This window comes from Oncorhynchus mykiss, chromosome 2 (genome assembly GCF_057628025.1).
Source record: "Oncorhynchus mykiss isolate SJ-2025 chromosome 2, ASM5762802v1, whole genome shotgun sequence".
In the NCBI taxonomy this organism is placed as follows: Eukaryota; Metazoa; Chordata; class Actinopteri; order Salmoniformes; family Salmonidae; genus Oncorhynchus; species Oncorhynchus mykiss.
Window position 1 is genome coordinate 96,321,367 of NC_143023.1, and position 11,896 is coordinate 96,333,262.

An 11,896-nucleotide genomic window follows, 5' to 3' on the forward strand; every position below is an offset into this window, starting at 1 on the left:
TGAAGTATTACCTAGCAGCTCTCACAGTGTCACATCAGAATGATTAAATAGACGTTCATTCATGCTTCTCAAACTTCAGATTTTGAAGCTGTTCTAAATGTCAACATTTCAAAGTGTTTAATTAAGGGAAACATTTTTAGGCATTAACAACTTTCTAACGCCGGATTCAAACTTGCAAACATTGGAATCAGAGGCAGATGCTTACGCCCATCCACCACCCCTGCCCACAACACCCTAGCAAAATCTACTTGAAGGTAACAGCGCCCCCCAGTGGTCAGTTTCCACATCGTCGCCCAGCATCCTTCGACATGGATGTTGAATACTGGCTTGTATCACGGGTGACCAGTATTACATGATATAATGCTCTTATGACTCGTCTGAAGTCGATCTCACCACTTCTGTCTGTAGTGTCCCAGCAGTTTGACCCCTCTGTGGAAAGGTGACTCTCACGAACAAGTACATGTTTTGCTCTTGGACAGCTACAGACCTCTCAGGACTCGTTTGAAGGTGCCCCACTACCAGTTGATAAAGCAATCTGTTGTTCCATATAGTGAATATGTTATTCAATGTGTTTGTATGGGCTTAAAGCAGTAAACATTATTTCATTACTTTTTTTATTTTTTTTATTTTTTTTACATTGTCTGTGACTCTTATAATTCAAAATCAAATATGACCTTCTTAAAAAAATTCCATATAGCTTAAAAGAACCCAATTCCATATTTAACTAGGCAAGTCAGTTACGAACACATTTTTATTTACAATGACAGCCTAGGAACAGTGCCATGTTCAGCGACAGAACGACAGATTTTTTACCTTGTCAGCTCGGGGATTCAATCTGGCAATCTTTTGGTTGCTAGTCCAACGGTCTAATCACCTGATTACATTGCACTCCACGAGGAGACTGCCTGGTTACTAGTCCAACGGTCCAATCACTAGGCTACCTGCCGCTCCATACAACGTAGTAGAACCCAGAGGTGGAAAAAGTACCCACTTGTCATACTTGAGTAAGAGCAAATATACCTTAATAGAAAATGACTCAAGTAAAAGTGAAAGTCACCCAGTAAAAACCCACTTGAGTAAATGTCTAAAAGTATTTGGTTTAAAATATACATCATTATCAAAAGTAAAAGTATAAATAATTTCAAATTCCTTATATTAAGCAAACCCACACACTTTTTTTTTTTTTTTTTAATTTACGGATAGCCGGGGACTAGCACTTTCAAATATTTTTACTTAAATACTTTACACCCCTGGTAGAACCCCCCCCTCCTCCGGCTTAGAACCCCCCCCCCCTTGGTAGAACCCCCCCTCCCCCCTGGTAGAACCCCCCCTCTCCCCTGGTAGAACCCCCCCCTGATAGAACCCCCCCTCCCCCTGGTAGAACCCCCCATCTCCCCTGGTAGAACCCCCCCTCTCCCCTGGTAGAACCCCCCCCCCCTGGTAGAACCCCCCATCTCCCCTGGTAGAACCCCCCCTCCCCCCTGGTAGAATTCCCCCTCCCCCTGGTAGAACCCCCCCCCCCCTGGTAGAACCCCCCCTCTCCCCTGGTAGAACCCCCCCTCCCCCCTGGTAGAATTCCCCCTCCCCCTGGTAGAACCCCCCCCCCCCCCCTGGTAGAACCCCCCCTCTCCCCTGGTAGAACCCCCCCTCCCCCTGGTAGAACCCCCCCTCCCCCTGGTAGAACCCCCCCCCCCCCCCCCCGGTAGAACCCCCCCTCTCCCCTGGTAGAACCCCCCCTCCCCCTGGTAGAACCCCCCCCAGGCTTAGACCCCCCCCCCCCCAGGCTTAGACAGGGCTTAGACTCTTATGGGTGAACTCCATATTTTTAAGGTTACAATCTGTAACTCTTCAGTGATCGGTAACTCTTCAGTGATCGGTAACTCTTCAGCGATCGGTAACTCTTCAGCGATCGGTAACTCTTCAGCGATCGGTAACTCTTCAGCGATCGGTAACTCTTCAGCGATCGGTAACTCTTCAGCGATCGGTAACTCTTCAGTGATCGGTAACTCTTCAGCGATCGGTAACTCTTCAGCGATCGGTAACTCTTCAGCGATCGGTAACTCTTCAGCGATCGGTAACTCTTCAGCGATCGGTAACTCTTCAGCGATCGGTAACTCTTCAGCGATCGGTAACTCTTCAGCGATCGGTAACTCTTCAGCGATCGGTAACTCTTCAGCCATCCAGATCGAATAGTTGCCATTAAACAGCACAAATGCTTCTTCATGTATTTATTTTTTGCTGGGTGGATACTGATTTTTACAAATATTGACAAATGGCTTCTTTTTTTTTTCAAACCACCAAAGTTATTTCAAATGACTACGTTTATCAAAAAAATTACTTGTATTGATCGTCCTCTGGAATGAATGGTATGTGATCGCTGCATCCACACGTGGCCTTGGCAGATTTGGGGGTCATCTATTGTGTTGAACTGCTAAATGAATGTGGGGTCAGTGAAAGGGTAACCTCATCCCCAGGCTCATTGCTAATACACGCTAGCTGGGGGATGAGACTAGTGAAAAGTGGTCGGTTTCCATAGACGTAGCCACTCTGCCTCAGGTTCACCCCCCAGTGTGCCAGATGAGGAAACATTACTCACCACTTCTCACCACTATGAACTAATTTAACACCACAAAAAATATATATATATATATTTTAAAGTACTAGAGCATTGTGGTATTTGTTCTGGACAATGTCTCAGTGCGACTGCAACTTGACCAGGAATAAATACCTAAATGATACTAGATAGCTATGTCATTATTACCTTCACCTTTATACCTATCACCCCAAACATATCAGTCATCAGCATGAATGTTTCCCACTTTGAATAAATGGGTCTGGTATTACCTCAAGCCTCAGGGAAATAACATCTCTCCTTTTCAAACCAAAAAAAAAGCAATTTCACCACAGGGCCAAACGTTTGAATTCTGATCAGTATTGGATCATTCTTCTGCTGAGGAGAAGTAGAGAGGTGACAGGTACAGGCGTCTCTTCGACAGACAGTTCCCTGTCTCCTGCTAACATAAGGTCAGCTAGAGACACGTTAGATACCCCAGACAATAAACTTCACATTCATGAGCTGTTCACTCTGTGGACAACAAGTGAATCTCAAACACCTTCTCTTTGATTCTCCGACCATCTTTTCAAAACGCTTGAAAACACATTTTTATTTTTTATTTTACCTTTATTTAACAAGGCAAGTCAGTTAAGAACAAATTCTTATTTTCAATGACGGCCTAGGAACAGTGGGTTAACTGCCTTGTTCAGGGGGCAGAACGACAGATTTGTATCTTGTCAGCTCGGGGGATTCGGTCTTGCAACCTTTCGGTTACATGAGGTTCCTTCCCACTGGTTTGGTTCTTCTTCTTCTCTGAGATAGAGGTTGAGGAATCAAGGAGTCAAGGACCGGAGAAATCTTTAGAGATTCATCCCTAGTCTTCTTATCTTCTTTCATCTCCATTGATCTAAAGGGTGTCACCACTACCGTCGCTGTGTTCCCAACACAAGTGTCCCTTGATCATTCTTTTTAATAACAAGCGTATTGGCCAGGTATCCAGACTGAGATGGGGGACCTGAGGAAGCTGTGAAAGGAGAAACCAGTCAGTATTCCAAATTGTGAAGATGTGTCTTCAGTTCCATCAGTATGGAGAGGTCAGTGGCACATCCATCTGGTTCGCTTGTGGTTCCATCCCTGACTCCCCCCGATCACATCCATCATCTTCTCATTTCCCCATCCCACAACCCCTTCCATGGCTTTTAATCTCTCCTCATCCCTCTCTCTGTCTCTCCCTCTCTCTCTCTCTCTCTCTCTCTCTCTCTCTCTTTCTCTTTCTCTTTCTCTTTCTCTTTCTTTCTCTCTCTCTCTCTGTCTCTCCCTCTCTCTCTCTCTCTTTCTCTTTCTCTTTCTCTTTCTCTTTCTTTCTCTCCCTCTCTCTGTCTCTCTCTCTCTCTCTCTCTCTCTCTCTCTCTCATCTACTCTCATCCTGCTTTCTTTACAAACCTACCTCTTCTAGTTCTGATCTGATCACTCTCTCTATCCAGCCACAGACTCAGGAAGATTGTATTACCCAGCCCCGTATGGTGTCTCTACTGTATTAGGTCAGCCAACATTCAACTGTAATTCTGCTATCAAGGAGAGAGAAGAAAGTCAATTGAATGATTCAGCCAGACTGCACAGTCCAAGCGTGACAGATTGTTTTTCATGGACAATTTCAAAATGTCTCCCTCCCCATGAGACCTGTAATATGGAGAAGAAAGGAACTCTATATAAATTAGATGTAACTTAATAAAAAAATAACTTTGTGACCATCCAAGTCTATTATGGCTGTATAGAAATGGAGTCTTAAAATCAAAGTCTGATTCCCAAATTGCACCGTATTTCATATAAAGTGTACTACTTTTGAAATGAGCCCCACCGGCCCTCGTCAAAAGTAGCGCACTATATAGGGAATACGGTGTCATTTAAGACTCAGTCTATGGCCATGGAGAAATGGACAGTTGAGATCAAAGGCTAGCAGATGAAATGGAGTGTGACCTCTAGCAAGTGTGACCTTAATGACATCATTGAGTGGCAATTTCAAAGCAGTGATGGTGAAGTTGACCTCAACGGTTTCAACGGTGCCCGGTTCCTCGGTGCTCTGGTGGAAAATAGTGCAGTACACAAGGGACAGAGGGCCATTCGGCATGCAGCCCTGGGTTCTCCACAGCTCTATCAGTTTACCTATCTACATTTATACACTATATTTTGAACCAAAAAGGGTTCTTTGGCTGTCCCCATAGGAGAACCCTTTTATGAACCCTTTTTGCGTTCCGTGTAAAACCCATTCCACAGAGGGTTCTACATGGAACCACAGAGGGTTCTACCTGGAACCATTTTTTCTAAGAGTATATGATACCGCTGTATAAGTTTACTTATCTTCATTGATATAGGCTTTATATAGGGTTTATAGGATTTATACAGGGTTTATATAGGGTTTATGGGATTTATACAGTGTTTAGATAGGGTTTATAGGATTTATACAGGGTTTATATAGGGTTTATAGGGTTTATAGGATTTATACAGGGTTTATATAGGGTTTATAGGGTTTATACAGGGTTTATATAGGGTTTATATAGGGTTTATAGGGTTTATACAGGGTTTATATAGGGTTTATATAGGGTTTATAGGGTTTATACAGGGTTTATATAGGGTTTATAGGGTTTATAGGGTTTATAAAGGGTTTATATAGGGTTTATAGGGTTTATAAAGGGTTTATATAGGGTTTATAGGGTTTATACAGGGTTTATATAGGGTTTATAGAGGGTTTATATATGATTTATATAGGGTTTATAGGGTTTATACAGGGTTTATATAGGGTTTATAGGGTGTCAATAGAGTTTATCGGCTTTACATAGGGTCAATATAGGATTTATAGGGTTCATAAATGGTTTATAGGCTTTATGAATGGTTTATAGGGTTTATATAGGGTTTATAGTGTTCAAATAGGGTTTATATATGGTTATAGGGTTTAAATCGAGTTTTTAGTGTTTATATAGGGTTTATATAGGGTTTATAGGGATCATCAAATCAAAACAAAATCAAATGTATTTATATAGCCCTTCGTACATCAGCTGATATCTCAAAGTGCTGTACAGAAACCCAGCCTAAAACCCCAAACAGCAAGCAATGCAGGTGTAGAAGCACGGTGGCTAGGAAAAACTCCCTAGAAAGGCCAAAACCTAGGAAGAAACCTAGAGAGGAACCAGGCTATGTGGGGTGGCCAGTCCTCTTCTGGCTGTGCCGGGTGGAGATTATAACAGATGTTCATAAATGACCAGCATGGTCGAATAATAATAATAAGGCAGAACAGTTTAAACTGGAGCAGCAGCACGGTCAGGTGGACTGGGGACAGCAAGGAGTCATCATGTCAGGTAGTCCTGGGGCATGGTCCTAGGGCTCAGGTCCTCAGAGAGAGAGAAAGAAAGAGAGAATTAGAGAGAGCCAATGTGGGGTGGCCAGTCCTCTTCTGGCTGTGCCGGGTGGAGATTATAACAGAACATGGCCAAGATGTTCAAATGTTCATAAATGACCAGCATGGTTGAATAATAATAAGGCAGAACAGTTGAAACTGGAGCAGCAGCACGGCCAGGTGGACTGGGGACAGCAAGGAGTCATCATGTCAGGTAGTTCTGGGGCATGGTCCTAGGGCTCAGGTCCTCCGAGAGAGAGAAAGAAAGAGAGAAGGAGAGAATTAGAGAACGCACACTTAGATTCACACAGGACACCGAATAGGACAGGAGAAGTACTCCAGATATAACAAACTGACCCTAGCCCCCCGACACATAAACTACTGCAGCATAAATACTGGAGGCTGAGACAGGAGGGGTCAGGAGACACTGTGGCCCCATCCGAGGACACCCCCGGACAGGGCCAAACAGGAAGGATATAACCCCACCCACTTTGCCAAAGCACAGCCCCCACACCACTAGAGGGATATCTTCAACCACCAACTTACCATCCTGAGACAAGGCTGAGTATAGCCCACAAAGATCTCCGCCATGGCACAACCCAAGGGGGGGCGCACCCAGACAGGATGACCACATCAGTGAATCAACCCACTCAGGTGACGCACCCCTTCCAGGGACGGCATGAGAGAGCCCCAGTAAGCCAGTGACTCAGCCCCTGTAATAGGGTTAGAGGCGGAGAATCCCAGTGGAAAGAGGGGAACCGGCCAGGCAGAGACAGCAAGGGCGGTTTGTTGCTACAGAGCCTTTCCGTTCACCTTCCCACTCCTGGGCCAGACTACACTCAATCATATGACCCACTGAAGAGATGAGTCTTCAGTAAAGACTTAAAGGTTGAGACCGAGTTTGCGTCTCTGACATGGGTAGGCAGACCGTTCCATAAAAATGGAGCTCTATAGGAGAAAGCCCTGCCTCCAGCTGTTTGCTTAGAAATTCTAGGGACAATTAGGAGGCCTGCGTCTTGTGACCGTAGCGTACGTGTAGGTATGTACGGCAAGACCAAATCAGAGAGATAGGTAGGAGCAAGCCCATGTAATGCTATGTAGGTTAGCAGTAAAACCTTGAAATCAGCCCTTGCTTTGACAGGAAGCCAGTGTAGGGAGGCTAGCACTGGAGTAATGTGATCAAATTTTTTGGTTCTAGTCAGGATTCTAGCAGCCGTATTTAGCACTAACTGAAGTTTCTTTAGTGCTTTATCCGGGTAGCCGGAAAGTAGAGCATTGCAGTAGTCTAACCTAGAAGTGACAAAAGCATGGATTAATTTTTCTGCATCATGTTTGGACAGAAAGTTTCAGATTTTTTAAATGTTATGTAGATGGAAAAAAGCTGTCCTTGAAATGGTCTTGATATGTTCTTCAAAAGAGAGATCAGGGTCCAGAGTAACGCCGAGGTCCTTCACAGTTTTATTTGAGACGACTGTACAACCATTAAGATTAATTGTCAGATTCAACAGAAGATCTCTTTGTTTCTTGGGACCTAGAACAAGCATCTCTGTTTTGTCCGAGTTTAAAAGTAGAAAGTTTGCAGCCATCCACTTCCTTATGTCTGAAACACATGCTTCTAGCAAGGGCAATTTTGGGGCTTCACCATGTTTCATTGAAATGTACAGCTGTGTGTCATCCGCATAGCAGTGAAAGTTAACATTATGTTTTCGATTAACATCCCCAAGAGGTAAAATATATGGTGAAAACAATAGTGGTCCTAAAATGGAACCTTGAGGAACACCGAAATTTACAGTTGATTTGTCAGAGGACAAACCATTCACAGAGACAAACTAATATCTTTCCGACAGATAAGATCTAAACCAGGCCAGAACTTGTCCGTGTAGACCAATTTGGGTTTCCAATCTCTCCAAAAGAATGTGGTGATCGATGGTATCAAAAGCAGCACTAAGGTCTAGGAGCACGAGGACAGATGCAGAGCCTCGGTCCGATGCCATTAAAATGTAATTTACCACCTTCACAAGTGCCGTCTCAGTGCTATGATGGGGTCTAAAACCAGACTGAAGCATTTCGTATACATTGTTTGTCTTCAGGAAGGCAGTGAGTTGCTGCGCAACAGCCTTTTCTAAAATTTTTGAGAGGAATGGAAGATTCGATATAGGCCGATAGTTTTTTATATTTTCTGTGTCAAGGTTTGGCTTTTTCAAGAGAGGCTTTATTACTTCCACTTTTAGTGAGTTTGGTACACATCCGGTGGATAGAGAGACGTTTATTATGTTCAACATAGGAGGGCCAAGCACAGGAAGCAGCTCTTTCAGTAGTTTAGTTGGAATAGGGTCCAGTATGCAGCTTGAAGGTTTAGAGGCCATGATTATTTTCATCATTGTGTCAAGAGATATAGTACTAAAACATTTGAGCGTCTCTCTTGATCCTAGGTCCTGGCAGAGTTGTGCAGACTCAGGACAACCGAGCTTTGAAGGAATACGCAGATTTAAAGAGGAGTCCGTAATTTGCTTTCTAATAATCATAATCTTTTCCTCAAAGAAGTTCATCGTAAATGGTTTATAGGGTTTCTATAGGGTTCAAATGGTTTATATAGAGTTCATAGGGTTTATATAGGGTTCAAAGGGTTTATATAGAGTTCATAGGGTTTATATAGGGTTTATAGTGTTTATAGGGTTTATAGAGGGTTTATATAGGGTTTATATAGGGTTTATAGGGTTTATATAGTTCATAGGGTTCATAAATGGTTTATAAACTTTATACAGGGTTTATATTGGGTTAATATGGGGCATATATAGGGTTTAAAGGGTTTAAAAAGAGTTTATAGGGTTTATATAGAGTTTATATAGGGTTTATAGGATTTATATAGTTTATAGGGTTCATAAATGGTTTATAGGGTTTATGGGGTTTAAATAGTTTACAGGGTTCATAAATGGTTTAAATGGTTTATATAGGGTTTATAAATGGTTTAAATGGTTTATATAGGGTTTATAAGGGTTTATATGGTTTAAATAGTTGATATATGGGTTATATAGGAGTTATAACATAATGGACAGCGGAGACGAGTCCTGAAACATTGATAAACAAGGGAACAAATTGGACAGCGGAGACGAGTCCTGAAACATTGATAAACAAAGGAACAAATTGGACAGCGGAGACGAGTCCTGAAACATTGATAAACAAGGGAACAAATTGGACAGCAGAGACAAGTCCTGAAACATTGATAAACAGGGGAACAAATTGGACAGCGGAGACGAGTCCTGAAACATTGATAAACAGGGGAACAAATTGGACAGCGGAGACGAGTCCTGAAACATTGATAAACAAGGAAGCAAATTGGACAGCAGAGACAAGTCCTGAAACATTGATAAACAGGGGAAATATTGGACAGCAGAGACGAGTCCTGAAACAATGATAAACAGGGGAAATATTGGACAGCGGAGACGAGTCCTGAATCATTGATAAACAGGGGAACATATGAACAACTCTCTTTGCCTGCAATGCTGACATGTGAAGGACACAGAGAGCTCAGCAGAATGTAGATTTGTCTAGCAGAATGTACAGTGCCTTGCGAAAGTATTCGGCCCCCTTGAACTTTGCGACCTTTTGCCACATTTCAGGCTTCAAACATAAAGATATAAAACTGTATTTTGTGAAGAATCAACAACAAGTGGGACACAATCATGAAGTGGAACGACATTTATTGGATATTTCAAACTTTTTTAACAAATCCAAAACTGAAAAATTGGACGTGCAAAATTATTCAGCCCCTTTACTTTCAGTGCAGCAAACTCTCTCCAGAAGTTCAGTGAGGATCTCTGAATGATACAATGTTGACCTAAATGACTAATGATGATAAATACAATCCACCTGTGTGTAATCAAGTCTCCGTATAAATGCACCTGCACTGTGATAGTCTCAGAGGTCCGTTAAAAGCGCAGAGAGCATCACGAAGAACAAGGAACACACCAGGCAGGTCCGAGATACTGTTCTGAAGAAGTTTAAGCCGGATTTGGATACAAAAAGATTTCCCAAGCTTTAAACATCCCAAGGAGCACTGTGCAAGCGATAATATTGAAATGGAAGGAGTATCAGACCACTGCAAATCTACCAAGACCTGGCCATCCCTCTAAACTTTCAGCTCATACAAGGAGAAGACTGATCAGAGATGCAGCCAAGAGGCCCATGATCACTCTGGATGAACTGCAGAGATCTACAGCTGAGGTGGGAGACTCTGTCCATAGGACAACAATCAGTCGTATATTGCACAAATCTGGCCTTTATGGAAGAGTGGCAAGAAGAAAGACATTTCTTAAAGATATCCATAAAAAGTGTTGTTTAAAGTTTGCCACAAGCCACCTGGGAGACACACCAAACATGTGGAAGAAGGTGCTCTGTTCAGATGAAACCAAAATTGAACTTTTTGGCAACAATGCAAAACGTTATGTTTGGCGTAAAAGCAACACAGCTCATCACCCTGAACACACCATCCCCACTGTCAAACATGGTGGTGGCAGCATCATGGTTTGGGCCTGCTTTTCTTCAGCAGGGACAGGGAAGATGGTTAAAATTGATAGGAAGATGGATGGAGCCAAATACAGGACCATTCTGGAAGAAAACCTGATGGAGTCTGCAAAAGACCTGAGACTGGGACGGAGATTTGTCTTCCAACAAGACAATGATCCAAAACATAAAGCAAAATCTACAATGGAATGGTTCAAAAATAAACATATCCAGGTGTTAGAATGGCCAAGTCAAAGTCCAGACCTGAATCCAATCGAGAATCTGTGGAAAGAACTGAAAACTGCTGTTCACAAATGCTCTCCATCCAACCTCACTGAGCTCGAGCTGTTTTGCAAGGAGGAATGGGGAAAAAATGTCAGTCTCTCAATGTGCAAAACTGATAGAGACATACCCCAAGCGACTTACAGCTGTAATCGCAGCAAAAGGTGGCGCTACAAAGTATTAACTTAATGGGGCTGAATAATTTTGCACGCCCAATTTTTCAGTTTTTGATTTGTTAAAAAAGTTTGAAATATCCAATAAATGTCGTTCCACTTCATGATTGTGTCCCACTTTTTGTTGATTCTTCACAAAAAAATACAGTTTTATATCTTTATGTTTGAAGCATGAAATGTGGCAAAAGGTCGCAAAGTTCAAGGGGGCCGAATACTTTCGCAAGGCACTGTAAATGCTTCACAGAGTTCAAGTAACAGACACATCTCAACGCCAACTGTTAAGAGGGTACTGTGTGAATCAGGCCTTTATGGTCGAATTGCTGCAAAGAAACCACTACTAAAGAACACCAATAATAAGAAGAGTCTTACTTGGGCCAAGAAACATGAGCCATCGACATTAGACTGATGGAAATCTGTCCTTTCGTCTGATTTTTGGTTCCAACCGCTGTCTTTGTGAGACGTAGAGTAGTTTAATGGGTGATCTCTGCATGTGTAGTTCCCACTGTGAAGCATGAAAGAGGAAGTGTGATAGTGTGGGGGAGCTTTGCTGGTGACACTGTCTGTGATTTATTTTGAATTCAATGCACACTTAATTGGGCTGAGATCCCGCTAACGGGATCGATATGACAACAGCCAGTGAAAGTGCAGGGCGCCAAATTCAAACTACAGAAATTTCATAATTACAATTCCTCAAACATACAAGTATTTTACACCCTTTTAAAGATACACTTCTTGTTAATCCCACCACAGTGTCCGATCTTAAAAAGGCTTTACAACGAAAGCAACCCAAACGATTATGTTAGGTCAGAGCCAAGTCACAGAAAAACACAGCCATTTTTCCAGCCAAAGAGAGGAGTCACAAAAAGCAGAAATAGAGATAAATGAATCACTAACCTTTGATGATCTTCATCAGATGACACTCATAGGACTTCATGTTACACAATACATGTATGTTTTGTTTGATAAAGTTCATATTTATATAAAAAAAAACTC